Source organism: Lipotes vexillifer, unplaced genomic scaffold (assembly GCF_000442215.2).
Source record: "Lipotes vexillifer unplaced genomic scaffold, Lipotes_vexillifer_v1.1 scaffold868, whole genome shotgun sequence".
Classification (NCBI taxonomy): Eukaryota; Metazoa; Chordata; class Mammalia; order Artiodactyla; family Lipotidae; genus Lipotes; species Lipotes vexillifer.
Genome location: NW_006790424.1, coordinates 730,302 through 730,745, shown reverse-complemented (window position 1 = coordinate 730,745; position 444 = coordinate 730,302).

Here is a 444-nt window from a genome sequence, read left to right as displayed (position 1 = left end):
AAAAAAAAAAAAAAAAAAAAAGACAGAGGGCTTCCCTCAATCGGGACTCAAGGATGTGTTAAAGTCAAATGCATGAATAGGATCTCAATTTTGCACCTTATACCTGAACGGAAATTCAAAATGCAAAGACGTGAGAATAAGATCAAGGAATGGGCCCTTGATCTTCAAATAGTTCTTTGGAATTCTCCCTTTTATGGGACAGGTGGCTTGTGTGTAGGATGGAATCAAAAAGATTATACTATATCTTGGAATCTGTAAAAACAAGCTCATTAGCAAAAAAAAAAAAAAAAAGTTGTGTTAACCGGTTCATGCTCAGTGGTCATCTCCAGTGACTGCTTCCTCCTTGGTCCAAAAAGTACAGCTAAGTGAACTGTGTTCTCATTACGCACCTACAGTAAGGTAACGTGAAGTTAGGGCAGGCATCTTACATTTCTCCAAGGCCTA